Genomic DNA, 21643 nt, shown 5'->3' on the forward strand with positions numbered 1-21643 from the left:
GCTGTACCACCATGGCAGGTTTCAAAAAGACATTTCTTTTCACGTAAGGCCATTCCAGGTTTTTACCATCATGTGGAAGGCAATGTTTTGGCCTCATTGGACAGGATGATCAGCAGCAAGGTTCATATTACCGCTAATCATGGTCCAGCAGGCATGGTCAGGGACCTTTCCTTCATGGCACACTGGGTAACTCTGCTGGCAGCTGGGAAGGATGCAGGACAAAGTTCAGTGTTGGAGCTTGTTCTGCCACCATGCCTCCAAAAAGCTGGTGGTGATTCTGCCACCACATCTGTCTGCTCCACCCCCTCCTCTTCTTCTTTCTCTATGGCCTCTTCTGCAGAATTATGGAATATGGCTATAGTGGATAAGTGCCATCATCCCTAATAAATGGAAATGGAGAAATCCCTCAAAGGGTGGGACTATAGTGGCACTAGTCAATAAGGTCAATGAGGTAGTAAAAAATATTTTACATTTTATTACAAAGTGTACATCTACAAAACATGAAGTGAAAATGTTATATGACAACCATACATAGAAATGGAAGAGAATGGATACAGACAACTAACGCGTTTCAAGACTCCTTCTTCAGAGGTGTCCTGAATTGACAGTACATATAACTTTCTGCAAGATAAAGTTACATATTAATATCCAGTTACATACGGCTACAATCACATCAAGTATATTAATATCCAGTTACATATATCAGCATATATATGACCAGAACCATAATGCAACTGCACTAACCCAAATTTTGAGTGATGTATAATAAATCATGTCCTGAATCTTAAAAAACATGCATCAGCGGGCCATGCATTGTTGTTCTCTGACACAACACCCAATATGACCAGAGGTCTACTCAGAACAGGCCCGCAGAGATTGCCTGAGGAGACAGCCTGAGGAGACAAGGACTGTATGATGTTTGAAAGATAGGTGAGGTCCCAAATAGGGGATTAGATCTAAAAGGGGAAATTGCAAATACATATATGTATCAATGCACATAAACATGCATATGTATGGTAAAGATGAAAATATCATATATGCCAACAAGAAATCCCCAATATGTCAATATGTACCTACCACCGGTAGGACCACTGTGAATGCAAGAGATCACTGCACTGACATAGTCCAAACTGAGGACAGGTCCAAATAAGTTGTTTAAATAATGAAGCCAGGTGGTGGGTATTTAAAGCTCATTGCGAGTCCACACTAATATATATATATATATATATTTATATATATATATATATATATATATATATATATATATATATATATATATATATATATATATATATATATATATATATATATAAATATAGATCTGTGATGATTATCATCACAGGATACACATGAATACATGTGTATAAATCATGTCATAATGAGATGTGGCGAGGGGGCTTACCCTAAGTGAGCTTAAAAACCCCAGACACACATCCAGCAGATTAGAAAGCCCTGTGTGCGGACAGCTACTGCCTGGATGCTTAAGATGGGGGGAAAGCCAATAGAAAGGCTCCTCCACAGGTGAGCCCCCAAGCATCATCAATCGTCAGGCCCCATAGGAAGTGGGGTCTGATTGGTGATGAGGAAAATCCGGTATGGTAAAAAATTCCTCGACCTATGCAGAACCTCGACCGCATCACTTCCGTGAGGCTACGTCACAACACAGCTGATTGCAGGGCTCCATTGCACATGCACGGCTTCACCACGGCTATACCACGCATGCGCAGCCTCTCCTTTCAGTCGAGGAAAATTTTAGACTCGAGCGGGCAGACGGAGGTGGAGGCGGAGGCGGTGCGAGTTCCTTAATTACATTATCATCAGTGCCACCTCCAGCCCCGCCCCTAATATGTCCCTAGCCTGCTCTGGAGAAGGGGGGCAGGCCCCATGCATAGAATTGTGTATATCAATGAGACAAGGTCGAGATAAAATATAGAGCTGCCCCACCCCTAGCCTGCTCTGCTGAAGGGTGCATGCCCATTTCCTGCATAGCACTGTCTATATTAATGTGAGCAAGGTTGAGATAACATATAAAGCTGCACCACCTTCAGCCCTGCCCCCGCTCCTAGCCTGCTCTGGTGAAGGGGGTTGGGCCCCGTGTGTATCTCAATGGCGGGTCCAGGAAAAATAGAGCTGTGCCTGTGGGAGGGGCCAAGCCTTTGCATAGAAGACATTCCTCATCAATATGATCATCCACACTGCATGATGTACATAATGTGAAGGGCTGAGCAATCTGTTCAGGAACAAAAACAGCAGCCTGACACACGGAGCCTCTGCTTACACAAATCTGTCTGTGCACAGCCCTGCAAAATACATATACAGGAGGTCAAGGAAAATTATAGAGCAGTGACAGTGGCGGCTGGTGCTCAAAATTTTTGGGGCAAACAAACTGAAAAATACTGAAACCACCCCACCCCACCCCCAATCAATTGCAGCCTCACTGTGTCCGTCAAATGCAGCCACTGTGCCCACCATATGCAGCCACTTGCGCCCGCCATATGCAGCCATTTTTTTCCCATCATAACCAGCCATTTGTGCCCGTCAAATGCAGCCATTTGTGCCCATCATATGCAGCCATTTGTGCCTGTCATATGCACCCACTGTGCCCCATCATATGCAGCCATTTGTGCCCATAAGCAGCCATTTGTGCCCGTCGAATGCAGTCATTTGTGCCCATCATATGCAGCCATTGTGCCCATCAAATGCAGCCACTTGTGCCCGCCATATGCAGCCATTTGTGTCCGACATATGCAGCCACTGTGCCCATCATATGCAGCTATTTGTGCCCATCATATGCAGCCATTTGTGCCCATCATATGCAGCCACTTTGCACCCCCCCAAATTTTTTGAGCACCAGCCACCACTGTCACTGCTCTATAATTTTCCTTGACCTCCCATATATGTATTTTGCAGGGCTGTGCACAGACAGATTTTTATAAGCGGAGGCTCCATGTGTTAGGCTGCTGTTTCTGTTCCTGAACAGATTGCACAGCCCTTCACATTATTCACATCATGCAGTGTGGATGATCATATTGATGAGGAATGTCTTCTATGCAAAGGCTTGGCCCCTCTCACAGGCACAGCTCTTTATTTTTCCTGGACCTGTCATTGATATACACACGTGGCCTGCTCCCCTTCACCAGATCAGGCTAGGGGCGGGGGTGGGGCTGGAGGCGGTGCAGCTTTATATATTATCTTGACCTTGCTCACATTAATATAGACAGTGCTATGCAGGAAATGGGCATGCCCCCCTTCAGCAGAGCAGGCCAGGGGTGGGGCAGCTCTATATTTTATCTTAACCTTGTCCCATTGATATTGATATTAATTCTATGCATGGGGCCCGCCCCCTTCTCCAGAGCAGGCTAGGGGCGTATTAGGGGCAGGGCTGGAGGCGGTGCTGATGATAATGTAATTAAGGAACTCGCACCGCCTCCGCCTGCCCGCTCGAGTCTAAAATTTTCCTCGACTGAAAGGAGAGGCTGCGCATGTGCGGTATACCTGGAGAAACCAAGCCTCGCTGTGAATGCAGTCCAGAAAGGATTAACCCATGGGAGAACACTGCAATTATAGCAGCAGGCTGGATCTGAGTGCACATCCATGGGCAAACTGGGAGGCCATCCCAAGACAATAGGTTGGCTTGGTGCGCTGGGCGTGAACTGTACGAGGATACCATGGGAGAGAAAGAGAGGGCTTATGGTCCATTGATGCATGGAAAGGCAACCGACAGCTGCAGTGGCAGAAACAAGGATCAGCTCACATATTTACAGTGTGCAAATAAAAAATCCAACAGTCAGTAGGTCAATAAATATTATATATCCAAATATTAACCACTTGCTGCTCTCGGTCTGGGTGGACGTCATATGACGGCTTCCCAGAACGACTGCCCTTGCGCGCCCACAGGGGCACGCATTGTGGCGATCACGGCCGCACCGTGTTTCTAGGACACGGAGCGACCCCGATCTCTGTAAAGAGCCATGGCCGTGGCTCCTTAACCATGTGTTCGGCTGTGTCCAATCACAGCCAGTCACATGTAAACACGGAGATGCCGGTAATCAGCGCTCCTCGCCACTCACTGACAGAGTGTGAGGAGAGGAGAGCTGATCAACGGCATCTCTTCGCAGAGGACATCTAGGTATGTAATCAGGGCACTGATCATCAGTGCCCGGATTACAATTACGTGGCCACCAGTGCCAGCAATTAGTGCCCTCCACTGCCAGCAACCAGTGTGCACAAGTGCCAGCAATCAGTGCCCACAAGTGGCATCAATCAGTGGCCATTAGTGATTCCAGTCAGTGCTGGCTATCAGTGCTGCCCATCAATGTCACCCATCAATGCCGCCTATCAGTGCCCACAAGTGCCATCAATCAGTGGCCATTAGTGATGCCAGTCAGTGCTGGCTATCAGTGCTGCCCATCAATGCCACCCATCAATGCCGCCTATCAGTGCTCATCAGTGCCACCTATCAGTGCCCATAAGTGCAGCATATTCGTGCCTCCTCATCAGTGCCACCTAATCAGTGCCCATAAGTGCCGCATCATCAGCGCCCATCAGTGAAGGAGAAAAATTACTTATTTACAACATTTACTGACAGAAACTAAGCACATTTTTAATTTTTTTCAAAATTTTCGGTCTTTTTTTTTTTAGGAAAAAATAAAAAACCTAGAAGTGATTAAACACCATCAAAAGAAAACTCTATTGTGTGAAGAAAATGCTAAAAATTTCACATGGTTACAGTCTAGCAAGACTGCGCAATTGTCATTCAAATTGTGACAGCGCTGAAAGCTGAGAAATGGCCTAGGCAGGAAGGGGGTGTAAGCGCCCTGTATTGAGGTGGTTAAAAGATATACCAATAAATGATTGGAGAAAGGAAGAAGGAAAGGGGAAACAGTTAATTACATGGGATGGCAAAAAAAGAACATATAGGGGGGCAGGAGGCGGAGCCTAGCGGAGCAGACATGCATTGTTAGAGCTCCACACCGCTGAGGAGAGAAGAGAAGGACAAAGCGGAGCCTGCAGGCTCAAAAGGTATCCATTTGAACCTTTTTGCCCCAGGGAACAAACTGTGAAAGTTTGGGCAGGAAATATGGTACTGGGAGGAAACCGTGGCAGAAATAAAAATCACCTCACAAAGAGCTCACAGGCACTCACTGCAGCTGAAGCAGCTCCAGTCACCTCACAAGTTACAGCATCAGGGCGCTCTCACAGACAGAAAATGTCACAGCAAGACTCTCCATTTGAGTCAGATACAGAACAAATCCTCTCACAAACTTCTCCACAAGCCTCCTCAGTATCCCCAGTAATATTATTACAATTTGAAAAGATGCTTCATAAGGCTTTAAAACAAACCTCAGACCAAATAACAAAAAGCCTAACCAAAGAAATAAGAGAGCTGGGAAACCGCACCGCAGCTTTAGAAATAAAAATGGATGAAATTGAAATTACAACCCAAGAAAATATAACAGAATTGGAACAATTAAAAAAAGAGAATTTAATACTTCAAACTAAGCTCGAAGATTACGAAAATAGAGCCAGACGTTCAAACTTACGCATAAGGGGAATACCTGAAACTGTGACAGACCTGCAATCTACTATTACTGCTCTATTACAAGAACTAAAGCCAGATATCCCTATTGAACGTTTAGAACTGGACAGAGTACACAGAGCCCTCACAGCCAAAAAGAAAGATGGACCCCCACGTGATATAATCACAAAATTTCATTATTACAGAACGAAAGAACAAATACTAATTGCTGCAAGAGAAAAAAAGGAACTTAATTTTCAAGGACACAATTATCAAATTTTTGCTGACCTATCCCAACTTACTATTACTAAAAGACGATCCATGAAACCCCAACTAATGGAACTGCAACGCCACAACATTATGTATCAATGGGGCTTCCCCTTTTCAGTCAGATTTAACTACCAAGGTACAATTTACAGAAGCAGATCAGCAGATGAACTACAACAAACCCTTTTAAAATTAAATCTGACAGAACCCACAAGCAGCAACACTCCCACACGCAGAAGAATGACATCATCTTCACCTTCAGGCAGCACCCAGAAAATTTCAGAACAAAATGGGAATCATCATTCTCACAAAAGAGGCCGTTATGCCACATCATCCATGGACCAAGAAGATTCAATGGACTGACATCCTAATTCCTGATATCTCTTCATTTATTATACTAAGAGATGGTTCTCTATAAAAAACCTATATTTATAACTGAATGTAACTGCATTCTGATAGTCACACACTGTGTGGGATCATGTTACATTCCAGTTATATTTCTTATTACTTCTGATTCATATAGCCTTAGAATATATAAGTGAAATAAGGAAATTCTTGTTCAGTTATATATTATCAGGTAATAACAATAGATTTATTACTTTTTAGGACAAATATGTTCAATAATCCAGAAGTAATGGAAGCTTTTTCTTTCTTTTCTTAAAACAAATATATTATTATCTAACTAGTTCCTAGAATTATGTTTTTGTTTATTCTAATCTGAAGCAATACAACCTCAATTTTATGAGTTAACATATCTAAACAGTTACATATGAATAAAATATGTAATTGTTTACTCTAAAAGGGTTAAAATCCCAAAATAATTCAAACTATCTTCATCAATACCAAAGTTATTAACAGTACCTTTCTAACTGAATTATTTAGCCTAGGGCAAGACTAACCATATACAACCACCCTGGAATAAATAATTTCAACAAAAACTATATTCTGCACTCCAATTAATGAAACATCATTTTGATGTCTTTTGACATAGCACTTCTCTCCTGTAAGCGGAAGATCCGTGTACCCCCATTAGCCCTCCTCATTCTCCCAACCATATTATGTGGGAGTGTGACGAAGGCACTTATTCCCCTGAGAGAGATATTTATTCTCTTTCACGGGTAAATTGTGATTACTTGCAAAAAATAATTTATACAATGTATCATCTAATCTCGTATGTTTTTTGTTTACTCTTTACTCCAGAATTCACTGGTTTCTTTTCTATCTATTCATCTCTTCAGTCCACACAGGTTGATCTGCGCAGTCAGCTCTGCATAACAAAAAGTAAGTCAAAACTATTTGATCTATTGCCATGGCACCACTGAATATACTTTCCCTGAATGTTCAGGGAATAAATGTCCCTCAAAAAAGGACCAAAGCCTTCTGTACTTTCCATAACAAGAAGGCTCACATAGTATGCCTCCAAGAAACACACTTCACCAAAGATTCTACTCCAAAATATATTTCTCCTTTTTATCAACAAATTTACACGGCTTCTGCCTGTACCAAGCAAAGGGGAACTCTAATTGCATTTCACCGATCCACACCATTCACCTTATCATCAGAAATTAAAGACCCAGAAGGTAGATACCTGATACTCATGGGTTATATAATGGATACAGCAATCACGGTGATTTCCTACTACGCTCCTAACAAACAACCTACACCATTCCTCTCACATATATTACAAGTGATTAATACACACAAAATAGGAACAGTGATAATGTGTGGGGATTCGAACCAGGTTCTCCTCCCATTTCTAGATAAATCACCTTTTACACCATCCAAAATAACCTCTAGATTACCTTTTTCTCAACTTCTTTCCAAATACAATCTGGTAGATTCATGGAGAGAAAGTAACCCAATGAAAAAGAAATTCACTTATTTCTCGCACCCTCATCAAACCTTCACCAGAATAGATCATATTTTTCTAACAATAGGAATGATACCAGAAATTATTGCATCAGATATAATTCCGATTCCGTGGTCTGACCATAATGCAGTATACACTACTATAGCCTCAGCCATACCAAAAGCGCATGACCCAACGTGGTACTTACCGGACATAATGCTCAAACACCCACTACATCAGATGGCCATTGAACAAGCTTTAAAGGAATACATATCAATTAATAATACAACAGACATCTCCCCAATAACACTGTGGGAAGCTCATAAGCCTGTCTTGCGTGGTACAATACAAAGACAAATGGCACTATTTAAACGGGAACGCAAAAATCTAGCAAAAAAACTAGAACTCAATTTTAATGCAGCCTACATATCATTCCAAGATAATCCATCTCAGAGTACAAAATCTCATCTGGAAAAATCTAGATTGGAATACGATCTATTTCTCACGGAGTCAGTTGATAAATCCCTCAAACGCTCCAAACACAATTTCTACATGAATACAAACAAACCAGGTACATATTTGGCTCGGGCATTAAATTCAACTAACAAATCTTTCAAACCAATACGTTTGAAATTATCAAAAAATGTTTACACTTGTAATCCAGTTAAAATAGTCCATAAATTTCACTCACATCTCGCAACTTTATACAAGACAAACAATGAATTTAATCCTACAGAGGCTGAATCCTTCTTCTCAAAAATAACCTTACCTGAGTTATCTCAAAATCAAAAAAGCAGTTTGGATGAGCCTATAACTATAGATGAAGTTGCTAACGCCATAAAAGACCTAAAACTTAATAAAAGACCAGGCCCAGACGGCTACTCGGCTTTATACTATAAAACATTCTCAGAAATACTCTCTCCCATTCTCACTGAAACTTTTAACAAACTTCTAGATGGACATTCTTTTCGGCAAGAAACACTAATGGCAATTGTTTGTATGATCCCAAAACCCCTTTCTGATGATACTTCCTGTGTGAATTATCGGCCTATCTCTCTGTTAAACCTCGATATTAAATTATTAGCAAAAATAATAGCAAAACGCCTCAATAGCATTATAGGAAAATTAATACATAGAGATCAAGTAGGCTTCATGCCAAATAGACAGGCAGGCGATAATATACGCAGGGCAGTGTTATTGGCACATATTGCTAAAAAACGGAAAATCCCTTTATGTTTTCTGTCTCTCGATATTAAGAGGGCATTTGACACAGTATCCTGGCAATATATGCAATATTCATTACAAAAATGGGGTTTTGGACCCCACTTTTTAACATGGATCAAAGCATTATATAATAAACCCAAAGCCTATATAAAATATGCTGGATACAAATCTGAAGCCTTTAATATCGAAAGAGGTACCCGACAGGGTTGCCCATTATCTCCCTTATTATTTGCCCTTATACTCGAACCCATGGCCCAATACATCAGAACAAACCAAACTATAACTGGCATTGAAGTAGGAGGTATTACACACAAATTATGTATATTTGCAGACGATATATTACTTTTTCTATCATCACCACAGGTCTCTGGTCCTAACTTAATACCAGCTCTTGATGGGTTTGCAGCCCTATCCGGCCTTATGATTAATCCTAAGAAATGCCTAGTGCTTAATATTTCACTCACAAACATGGAATTGATCCCGGCTAGGGCTGCACTCCCATTCACATGGGCAGAAAAATCAATCCCATATCTTGGAATTCATTTAACAGCATCTCATTCTGACTTATTCTCAACCAATTATCCTCCTGTATTAAGACAGATCACAAATCTAATAAAACAATGGTCGCAACTTCCTTTATCCTGGATAGGGAAGATTAATGCAATCAAAATGACTATTCTACCCAAATTGCTTTATCTATTCAGAGTCCTCCCTATTCCAATTCCTTCCTATTTTTTGAGAATAGTACAAAAAAGAGCAACTTCGTTTATATGGGGCTCTTCTAAACCACGTATACCTATACACACACTACATCTTCCCAAAAATAAAGGAGGCCTGGGATACCCTAATTTTACTAACTACTACAGAGCAGCACATTTGGCCAGTCTGTCCAAATACCATGCAAAACAGGAAATCCCATTATGGGTATTTATAGAGGCTTCAGAAAATGACCCTCTATTAATATCAAATTTATTATGGCTTGATCCTAAAGACCGCTTTAAAATTGATAATCCCATAACTAAACACTTCTTATCTCTCTGGGATAAACTAAAAACCAAATATCAGTTACAATCTCCACACAATCCTCTCCTTTCTTTTATCAGAAATCCGGCCTTTTATCCGGCAGGGATCTACCCAAATTCTTTTAAAGCTTGGACAACATCAGGCATTCAGACACTAAATGACTTCATAGCATCTAAATCATTCCTTTCATTCCCATCGCTTAGAGAAAAATATGATCTACCAAACTCTGAGATATTTAGATATCTCCAAATCAAAAATTTCTATACACCATTCCTAAAGGGGGATACACCATTATCCCAATTATCCATTTTTGAATCAATCTGTACAAAAGATCCATTTGCTAAAGGTACAATTTCATCACTTTATAATCAATTATATGGAGTAGCAAATCTTAATAGACCCTCTTACGTTCAGAGGTGGGAGGAGGACCTGGGACGAACTTTAGAAGACACGGACTGGTCTAACATATGGCTCACATCTAAGTCATCTTCACCCAACATCTTAGCACTGGAGACAAATTATAAAGTCCTAACTCGCTGGTACCTTGTACCCGCTAGAGTGGCAAAATATTCACCTAATACCTCAGCTCTTTGTTTTCGAGGATGCCCAGAAATAGGCACACATTTACACATATGGTGGACGTGCCCAGTAATCCAAACCTTCTGGAAGGAAGTCTTCGTGATTGCATCTAAAATATTTAAAAAAATAATACAACCAGATCCATATTTAACTTTACTTAATCTAAAACCGGAATGGTTAACACTCTCTCAATTCAAACTTATGATCCAACTAATAACGGCTGCAAAACAAACAGTGGCCAAGGCATGGAAATCTCCTACATTGGTACTAGCAGAAACAATTCACAGAATGAATAATACAATGTCCCATGCTAAGATGGTAGCCATCGATCAAAATCAAATTCCAAAATTTGAAAAACTTTGGCATCCTTGGATAAAACAACAGTTCCTGTCAAACTTCAATGACTCTGTCCTGTTGCCATGGTAACAGATTAAATGACTTACAGAGACACCCATTCTAAGGCTTCAAAGAGAACTAAAAAGAATAATAAACTGACGAGCGGGACAACCTTGTGGACCATACCTCTACCTTTCAACCCTTTTTCTTCTTTCTCTTTCCTTTTCTCCACCTTACGATTAAAGCTCATTATCAGAATTTATTTGACCTATATACACACTACTTGTAATATGTATAGTAGGTATAAATCATTTAAATACCTACAAAAGTAACTAAGGAAATGATATATATCTTTAATTTAGGTTTACGTGAACCCAATGTTTAATATTTGAAATTTCATGATATTTACCTATATAAACCCTACTGTAAAACAATGAGCTTACTTTATAGATCCTTGTAAACTTACTTTATGTATCTTTATAACATTGTATACTCAATAAACTTCTTTTGACAAGGAAAAAAAGAACATATAAAGGAAGAGAAACGCATACAGTGAATTGGATGGGTATAAATCCTACCAAGTGCTGGTAAATGGCACCTATGGACTGATCCACAAGGTGGTGCTATTTCTCCCAGCCTCCTGATACAAAGCCATCTAAAAAGTAAAAAAGAAATATTATAATTAAGCCTTGGGAATATAGTTGCCTTGCATCTGTAGATCCATCGTGATTCGCTTTGTAAAAAATATTTTATTCCAGTCTCCTCCATGGGAGCTGGGATGAACTCTAGACATGTGCACTACCAAAAAATGTGTTTGTTTTCGTTTCATTCGTTTTTTTTCGAAAATTCAGAAATTTGGAAATACGGATATTCGGAAATACAGAAATTCGGAAAATCGAAAATCCGGAAATTCAAAAACAAGAAACGAAAATCCAAAAATCCAAAAATTTGAAATAATATCTAACTAGCTAATAATATGCAACTATTAAATTATAGGTATTGGAATTTCCTTTCAAATTTGGCTGTTAGTGAACGTAACGAATACAAATTTTTCTGAAGTTACGAAATATCTGAAATAAAGAATGCCGCATCTAAACGAATGGAACAGAACAAAATAATAATAAATAATAATAATAATAATACATTTTATTATTATTATTATTATTATTATTATTATTATTATTTATTATTATTAATTTGTTACATTCCATTTGTTTAGATAGGGCATTCGTTATTACGGATAATTCGTAACTTTGGATACATTTGTATTCGTTACATTCACTAACAGCCAAATTTGAAAGGAAATTCCAATACCTATAATTTAATAGTTAGTAATAGTTAAGTTATTATTAGTTATTTCAGATTTTCCCGTTTCTAAATTTTCGGATTTTCGTTCCTATTTTTCTTCTTTTGGATTTTCATTTTTTGGATTTCCGAAATTTTGGATTTTCGGATTTTTGAATTTCCGAATTGTCAAACTTTTGAATTTACGAATTCCAGAAATTTTGAATTTTTGAATTTCCGATTCTCAAATTTTCAAATTTTCACATATTCGAATTTCCGAATATTCTGAAAAATGTGGAAATTTGAACATCAGAAATTCGGATATTTCCAAATGAACTAATTTGTCTAAATTCATTAAAAAACTAATTTGGAACTAAACTAATTGCACATGTCTAATGAACTCTTTCTAGAATCAAAAAGCAAATTTTAGGAAATTTTCCATCATGCATAGAAGCAACATGTCTGCCCAGTGGCAGTTTGGTATTGGCTTTTTTCATACTAAGAATATGGTGATAGGCTCTCTGCCAAAATTCCTGAATAGTCTTGCCAATGTAGAAATAATTGCAAGAGGAGCATGTAAACTATTCCTCTGGTTTAGAAATTGGCGTAATGTTTGGCTTTGAATTTAGAGCCATTAGGTAGTGTGGGGTTGCGGGCAGCGTACATATACTGACAATAACCGCAACCATCACATGTGAAGATCCCTGGATATTTACAAGGGTCTATGTGTTTTTCTTGATTATAATCACTATGTACAAGACAGTCACGTAAGGATTAGGGTTGAGCTTCGAGTTCGAGTCGAACTCATGTTCGACTCCAACATTGGCTGTTCGCAAGTTCGCCGAACAGCGAACAATTTGGGATGTTCGCGGCAAATTCAAATGCCGCGGAACACCCTTTAAAAGTCTATGGGAGAAATCAAAAGTGCTAATTTTAAAGGCTTATATGCAAGTTATTGTCATAAAAAGTGTTTGGGGACCTGGGTCCTGCTCCAGGGGACATGGATCAATGCAAAAAAAAGTTTTAAAAATGGCAGTTTTTTCAGGAGCAGTGATTTTAACAATGCTTAAAGTCAAACAATTAAAGTGTAATATCCCTTTAAATTTCATAGATGGGGGGTGTCTACAGTATGCCTGTAAAGGGGCGCATGTTTCCCCATGTTTAGAACAGTCTGACAGCAAAATGACATTTCAAAGGAAAAAAATAATTTAAAACTACTTGCGGCTATTGCATTGCCGGTCCAACAATACACATAGAAGTTCATTGATAAAAACGGCATGGGAATTCCCCACAGGGGAATCCCGAACCAAAATTAAAAAAAAATGAGTGGGAGCGATTGGGGAGCCACCGGAGTGGACATGGCTAATGGCTTGCCCTCCACTTCCCTGGCCCCAATCACCCCACCCTTCATTTTTAATTAATCCCTATCGGCCTCTTTTAGCATACATTATTACCTGCGTTATATCATTATCGTCTTTACAATTATCCCTGATGCTACCCTCCATGACAGACGCCCATTAGGTTGGCTAGACACTAATTATTGGCTATCCGCCCTAGTTTCCACATGATTTACCCAATCTTGTGGTTGTTGTCCCTGGCCCTCCGTTACTTATACACATATTTTATTATGCTGTTGGGTTAAAATGGGTCTATGTCATGTTGGTGACTAGCATCAGTGTCTTAGGGTATTATTAATCCCTAATTTACCTTCTTATGTTCTATTATGTTGTTTCTAAATCATTTTATTAATTTATTATGCCCTACTACTGTTTGTTATTATCAATTGCTTCCAAGTGTTTTTTACTGGGATCCTCTGCTTCCCCTTTATGTTCCATAGCTAGAAGCCGGTGCTTGGCCCTCCCCCTTTGCTTCTCTGCGGCGACCTGGTGAGATCCCTGGTGGAGGGGTCGGTCTCTGATACAGGGCCGCCCCCCCCTCTTGCACTTATCCTGGTTGGGACTTTGTCCCTGTCTGCCTAAGGGTAAGTGCGCATGTGCATGGGCGCGATCTCCTCGCGCGCGCGCTGTGTGGGACCTCTGACCTTGTGACGTCATGCGCCGGCGCCGTCCGGCGTGTGGTCAGCGTCATTGGGTTGGGAGCTACATATAGCAGGCTCTGCCTGTTTGTTGACGGTCGGCTCTTGGATCGGGGGATCGTGCATCATGGCCACAACCTTGTAAGTTAGAGGGTAATCCTTATCCTATTGTCTACTCTAGTCCTGTACCCCTGGGCACCAGCAGTGGTTTTATCCTAACCTTGCCTTCCCCTCTAGATACTCCAGGCATGGGCGAATACGTTTCAATATGCCTCCGCCTGTTACCTGTTTTGCAAACTACCTCCTTGCTGGCCCGGCACGATACCGACTCCGTGCAGAGTGCATTCTCTGGCACCCTCATATGTTTACATCAGTACTAGGTATTATTGCCCCTATTATTTCACACCCCACTATCTGCCTCCCCTCCCCTTTACCGCTATCATCCTTGGTTTCCCTTCTTGCCCTCTCCCTTCCTTCCTTCCTTTTTCCTTCCCCCCCCCCCCTTTTTTTCCTCCCTTTTTTTTCCCCTCCCTTCCTCCCCTCCCCCCCTCTTCCCCTTTCCCTCTCTTTCCCCCCCCCCTCCTTTCCCTTTCCCTTCCCCCCTTCTTCTACCCTTTCCCCAGGTTCCTCTTCTTTCCCACGCCCCACTCCCACTTTTGGCTTTCAACTTCATCACTCTCCTGCCCTTATTCACCCTCTCTCACCTTATCCAACACTATCCCACCTGCCTACCAGTTTTCTTTGTTGTTGTTTCACATTCCCATGCACTACTTTCACCCAAGGTGTGCATTATGTAATTCACCCTATCACCCTGTACACTTTCACCTAAGTATCAGTCCTTCCTACCAATTATATCACTAGCTCCCTTTGGCAATTTTACATATCCAACTACCTCATTATTATTTTTATTTTTATTTCTATTATCCCCGTCATCCGTGCAGCTCCCCCGGGTCGCCGTGGGAGATTACCTTGGGTGGAGGAGCCCTGCGCTCGGGTTCTTTGGGACATGGGTAAGCAGACTTGTCCCTTTTTCCCCCCCTCAATTTATTACATTGTTTAACTTTGATGCTGCAATATTATTATCAATTTTATATTTTTTCAGCGTAATCTTACTGTATTTTTTCTGTATTGTTAGGCTTAGACTGTTTAGTCAGAACTTGCTATCTTCAGATTCCCTCCTGACGAAGCGGTTTCATCCGCGAAACTAGTCGAGGAATATTTCTGAGATCAATTGTCTTACTGCAAACTCATGACCCTATTGTTGTTGTTATGTTATTTATTTTTTATTGTGCTTTAACGTATCACCTATGATTTGTCCTTTGCATCAATAAAATCGATTATACTTTTATATTATTGATATATTCTCTATATTGTTTTGTGTACTGTACCGTAATAGTCCAATACGCCCCCATTTTCTTGGTCGCCTGACTGGGGATCAGGCTCCCAATCTTGCCTAATTATTCATTCCTGGATGATGGTACATCTAACCTTGCTTATCTCATTATTTTACTACAGAGGCCACACTACTAATTGTATACATTGGGTGGATAACACACCCGGCACCTATGTTGAGTGGGAGCGATTGGGGAGCCACCGGAGTGGACATGGCTAATGGCTTGCCCTCCACTTCCCTGGCACCAATCACCCCACCCTTCATTTTTAATTAATCCCTATCGGCCTCTTTTAGCATACATTATTACCTGCGTTATATCATTATCGTCTTTACAATTATCCCTGATGCTACCCTCCATGACAGACGCCCATTAGGTTGGCTAGACACTAATTATTGGCTATCCGCCCTAGTTTCCACATGATTTACCCAATCTTGTGGTTGTTGTCCCTGGCCCTCCGTTACTTATACACATATTTTATTATGCTGTTGGGTTAAAATGGGTCTATGTCATGTTGGTGACCAGCATCAGTGTCTTAGGGTATTATTAATCCCTAATTTACCTTCTTATGTTCTATTATGTCGTTTCTAAATCATTTTATTAATTTATTATGCCCTACTACTGTTTGTTATTATCAATTGCTTCCAAGTGTTTTTTACTGGGATCCTCTGCTTCCCCTTTATGTTCCATAGCTAGAAGCCGGTGCTTGGCCCTCCCCCTTTGCTTCTCTGCGGTGACCTGGTGAGATCCCTGGTGGAGGGGTCGGTCTCTGATACAGGGCCGCCCCCCCCTCTTGCACTTATCCTGGTTGGGACTTTGTCCCTGTCTGCCTAAGGGTAAGTGCGCATGTGCATGGGCGCGATCTCCTCGCGCGCGCGCTGTGTGGGACCTCTGACCTTGTGACGTCATGCGCCGGCGCCGTCCGGCGTGTGGTCAGCGTCATTGGGTTGGGAGCTACATATAGCAGGCTCTGCCTGTTTGTTGACGGTCGGCTCTTGGATCGGGGGATCGTGCATCATGGCCACAACCTTGTAAGTTAGAGGGTAATCCTTATCCTATTGTCTACTCTAGTCCTGTACCCCTGGGCACCAGCAGTGGTTATATCCTAACCTTGCCTTCCCCTCTAGATACTCCAGGCATGGGCGAATACGTTTCAATATGCCTCCGCCTGTTACCTGTTTTGCAAACTACCTCCTTGCTGGCCCGGCACGATACCGACTCCGTGCAGAGTGCATTCTCTGGCACCCTCATATGTTTACATCAGTACTAGGTATTATTGCCCCTATTATTTCACACCCCACTATCTGCCTCCCCTCCCCTTTACCGCTATCATCCTTGGTTTCCCTTCTTGCCCTCTCCCTTCCTTCCTTCCTTCCTTTTTCCTTCCCCCCCCCCCTTTTTTTCCTCCCTTTTTTTTCCCCTCCCTTCCTCCCCTCCCCCCCTCTTCCCCTTTCCCTCTCTTTCTCCCCCCCCTCCTTTCCCTTTCCCTTCCCCCCTTCTTCTACCCTTTCCCCAGGTTCCTCTTCTTTCCCACGCCCCACTCCCACTTTTGGCTTTCAACTTCATCACTCTCCTGCCCTTATTCACCCTCTCTCACCTTATCCAACACTATCCCACCTGCCTACCAGTTTTCTTTGTTGTTGTTTCACATTCCCATGCACTACTTTCACCCAAGGTGTGCATTATGTAATTCACCCTATCACCCTGTACACTTTCACCTAAGTATCAGTCCTTCCTACCAATTATATCACTAGCTCCCTTTGGCAATTTTACATATCCAACTACCTCATTATTATTTTTATTTTTATTTCTATTATCCCCGTCATCCGTGCAGCTCCCCCGGGTCGCCGTGGGAGATTACCTTGGGTGGAGGAGCCCTGCGCTCGGGTTCTTTGGGACATGGGTAAGCAGACTTGTCCCTTTTTCCCCCCCTCAATTTATTACATTGTTTAACTTTGATGCTGCAATATTATTATCAATTTTATATTTTTTCAGCGTAATCTTACTGTATTTTTTCTGTATTGTTAGGCTTAGACTGTTTAGTCAGAACTTGCTATCTTCAGATTCCCTCCTGACGAAGCGGTTTCATCCGCGAAACTAGTCGAGGAATATTTCTGAGATCAATTGTCTTACTGCAAACTCATGACCCTATTGTTGTTGTTATGTTATTTATTTTTTATTGTGCTTTAACGTATCACCTATGATTTGTCCTTTGCATCAATAAAATCGATTATACTTTTATATTATTGATATATTCTCTATATTGTTTTGTGTACTGTACCGTAATAGTCCAATACGCCCCCATTTTCTTGGTCGCCTGACTGGGGATCAGGCTCCCAATCTTGCCTAATTATTCATTCCTGGATGATGGTACATCTAACCTTGCTTATCTCATTATTTTACTACAGAGGCCACACTACTAATTGTATACATTGGGTGGATAACACACCCGGCACCTATGTTGAGTGGGAGCGATTGGGGAGCCACCGGAGTGGACATGGCTAATGGCTTGCCCTCCACTTCCCTGGCCCCAATCACCCCACCCTTCATTTTTAATTAATCCCTATCGGCCTCTTTTAGCATACATTATTACCTGCGTTATATCATTATCGTCTTTACAATTATCCCTGATGCTACCCTCCATGACAGACGCCCATTAGGTTGGCTAGACACTAATTATTGGCTATCCGCCCTAGTTTCCACATGATTTACCCAATCTTGTGGTTGTTGTCCCTGGCCCTCCGTTACTTATACACATATTTTATTATGCTGTTGGGTTAAAATGGGTCTATGTCATGTTGGTGACCAGCATCAGTGTCTTAGGGTATTATTAATCCCTAATTTACCTTCTTATGTTCTATTATGTCGTTTCTAAATCATTTTATTAATTTATTATGCCCTACTACTGTTTGTTATTATCAATTGCTTCCAAGTGTTTTTTACTGGGATCCTCTGCTTCCCCTTTATGTTCCATAGCTAGAAGCCGGTGCTTGGCCCTCCCCCTTTGCTTCTCTGCGGCGACCTGGTGAGATCCCTGGTGGAGGGGTCGGTCTCTGATACAGGGCCGCCCTCCCCTCTTGCACTTATCCTGGTTGGGACTTTGTCCCTGTCTGCCTAAGGGTAAGTGCGCATGTGCATGGGCGCGATCTCCTCGCGCGCGCGCTGTGTGGGACCTCTGACCTTGTGACGTCATGCGCCGGCGCCGTCCGGCGTGTGGTCAGCGTCATTGGGTTGGGAGCTACATATAGCAGGCTCTGCCTGTTTGTTGACGGTCGGCTCTTGGATCGGGGGATCGTGCATCATGGCCACAACCTTGTAAGTTAGAGGGTAATCCTTATCCTATTGTCTACTCTAGTCCTGTACCCCTGGGCACCAGCAGTGGTTATATCCTAACCTTGCCTTCCCCTCTAGATACTCCAGGCATGGGCGAATACGTTTCAATATGCCTCCGCCTGTTACCTGTTTTGCAAACTACCTCCTTGCTGGCCCGGCACGATACCGACTCCGTGCAGAGTGCATTCTCTGGCACCCTCATATGTTTACATCAGTACTAGGTATTATTGCCCCTATTATTTCACACCCCACTATCTGCCTCCCCTCCCCTTTACCGCTATCATCCTTGGTTTCCCTTCTTGCCCTCTCCCTTCCTTCCTTCCTTTTTCCTCCCCCCCCCCCTTTTTTTCCTCCCTTTTTTTTCCCCTCCCTTCCTCCCCTCCCCCCCTCTTCCCCTTTCCCTCTCTTTCCCCCCCCCTCCTTTCCCTTTCCCTTCCCCCCTTCTTCTACCCTTTCCCCAGGTTCCTCTTCTTTCCCACGCCCCACTCCCACTTTTGGCTTTAACTTCATCACTCTCCTGCCCTTATTCACCCTCTCTCACCTTATCCAACACTATCCCACCTGCCTACCAGTTTTCTTTGTTGTTGTTTCACATTCCCATGCACTACTTTCACCCAAGGTGTGCATTATGTAATTCACCCTATCACCCTGTACACTTTCACCTAAGTATCAGTCCTTCCTACCAATTATATCACTAGCTCCCTTTGGCAATTTTACATATCCAACTACCTCATTATTATTTTTATTTTTATTTCTATTATCCCCGTCATCCGTGCAGCTCCCCCGGGTCGCCGTGGGAGATTACCTTGGGTGGAGGAGCCCTGCGCTCGGGTTCTTTGGGACATGGGTAAGCAGACTTGTCCCTTTTTCCCCCCCTCAATTTATTACATTGTTTAACTTTGATGCTGCAATATTATTATCAATTTTATATTTTTTCAGCGTAATCTTACTGTATTTTTTCTGTATTGTTAGGCTTAGACTGTTTAGTCAGAACTTGCTATCTTCAGATTCCCTCCTGACGAAGCGGTTTCATCCGCGAAACTAGTCGAGGAATATTTCTGAGATCAATTGTCTTACTGCAAACTCATGACCCTATTGTTGTTGTTATGTTATTTATTTTTTATTGTGCTTTAACGTATCACCTATGATTTGTCCTTTGCATCAATAAAATCGATTATACTTTTATATTATTGATATATTCTCTATATTGTTTTGTGTACTGTACCGTAATAGTCCAATACGCCCCCATTTTCTTGGTCGCCTGACTGGGGATCAGGCTCCCAATCTTGCCTAATTATTCATTCCTGGATGATGGTACATCTAACCTTGCTTATCTCATTATTTTACTACAGAGGCCACACTACTAATTGATATCAAGAGGTATTGGAAAGAATTTTATCACACATAGCTAGGTATTGACTATTGTTCATAATTATGATGTTGCCCCATTTGTCCGAGGGCTTGATAACTATGTCCAAATTCCTGGAAAGGGAATGTAATGCTGATTTTCCTTCTTGCGTGAGATTCCCAACCTGTGTTTGAACAGACAGTTTAGCAATGTCATCGCTTGTTAATTTTACAAAAGCAGCTATATTTTAATTAATGCTAATTGGCGGAAAAAAGTCTGATTTCTTTTTGATATTGGTATTTTTGGAGGTGGGTGTGGGTGGGTCATCTTTGATAGACAGCAGATGTTCCAAATCAATACGATCTATCAAATCAACTGAGTCGTTTTGCTCTAGTGATGAAGTAAGAATTTTGTTTTCTTCAGGATCAATAGTTTTTGATTGATCCTGCACTGTTGATACTGTTTTATCATAATTTTCAGTGTGACTTTCCTCACAAATAGCTGAATATCCTTAAGGATATCAAATTTGTCCATATTTGAATCTGGACATAAACTTAACCCTCTGAACAGAACAGATTTCTCAACTTCAGACAGAGTATAATTAGGCTATTTAACAATGTTGAGAGTCTCAATGGTAGCCTGAGACAAATCTGAATGATTTTTTATTTGGTGTTTAGGGGAGACGTCTTGGTCGATGGAGGTATGACTAAAAAATCCATCTGTGGAGGTGGAGCTGAATTAGAGGAACATAATGAAGATGAGGAAATGGAAGGTTTAGGGGGGGCACATGGGGGACAGGTACAAAAGTAGGGGGCCAACCATAAAACGCATATATAATATATATATTTTAAGAATAGAATGCACTCCAGGAGGTCTTGTTACAACCTCACCAGTGCCCATCTATGCAGCCTCACCAGTGTCCATCTATGCAGCCTCACTGGTGCCCATCAATGCGGCCGGATCAGTGCCCATTAATGCAGCCTCATCGGTGGCCATAAATGCAGCCTCACCAGTGCATGGTGGAAGGGGGGGTGGGGGGCGAGCACCACCGGATTACACAGAGCGGGGATCTCCCACTTACCTGGTGACTGCTGTCATACAAAGTCCCGCTTCCTGGATGGTCTCCTATGATTGACTGCACACAGCGCCCGTGCAAGATTTGTGTAACCCAGCGGTGCTGGAGACTTCTGGTCACCCTAGGCTAGTGGCCAGCAGGCCCCACAGGTCAGTGGCCAGAAGGACCCACAGGTCCATGGCCAGCTCCCAGCAGGACCCACAGCTCCCCACAGCTCCCTCAGGCCCACCCAGTGAAGTCACTGAGTACGTTACCTACCACTTGTGCAGAGTCCTGCCCTGAGTTTGCAGGAATTGATTCTGAGTTGGATTTTTGGTGCATCTAACCATGTGTGCCACCCCCTGTTGGTTGTTGTTTATTTTTACGAGATTGTCTCCGCCA

The sequence above is a fragment of the Aquarana catesbeiana genome, linkage group LG11 (genome assembly GCF_042186555.1).
Source record: "Aquarana catesbeiana isolate 2022-GZ linkage group LG11, ASM4218655v1, whole genome shotgun sequence".
Classification (NCBI taxonomy): Eukaryota; Metazoa; Chordata; class Amphibia; order Anura; family Ranidae; genus Aquarana; species Aquarana catesbeiana.